We start from the raw sequence: 423 nt of genomic DNA, 5'->3' as shown, positions 1-423 counted from the left end.
TCCCTTCCCTTTCCCTTCCTTTCCTTTCCTTTCCTTTCCTTTCCTTTCCTTTCCTTTCCTTTCCTTTCCTTTCCTTTCCTTTCCCTGATTTTACCAAAATTTGGTGAAGAATTCATATTGTAATTTTTCTGTCTGCTGTGTGAGTTTAAGGCCTGATCCAAAGTCTGTTGACACAACTCAGTATGTTATAGACCAGCCTCCTAGTTACAGAAATACTTCTAGCTCCTTCTACCCATCTCTTGCAAGCTGCAGATACCATTCTAACAATATAGCTGAAAAAAAGACATTTGTGATGAAAAGTCGCTTTTGTAATGTTTTTTAATGTTATACTATTTCACATACTCTTACAATAACTGAGGTTGTATTATGGATCACTGGACCATCACTTCAGGCTAGCCATCTTGTATGATCACAGACAATTTA

The sequence above is a fragment of the Apteryx rowi genome, unplaced genomic scaffold, assembly GCF_003343035.1.
Source record: "Apteryx rowi isolate R43461 unplaced genomic scaffold, aptRow1 scaffold_239, whole genome shotgun sequence".
Classification (NCBI taxonomy): Eukaryota; Metazoa; Chordata; class Aves; order Apterygiformes; family Apterygidae; genus Apteryx; species Apteryx rowi.
Note: the sequence above shows the minus strand (reverse complement) of the source record.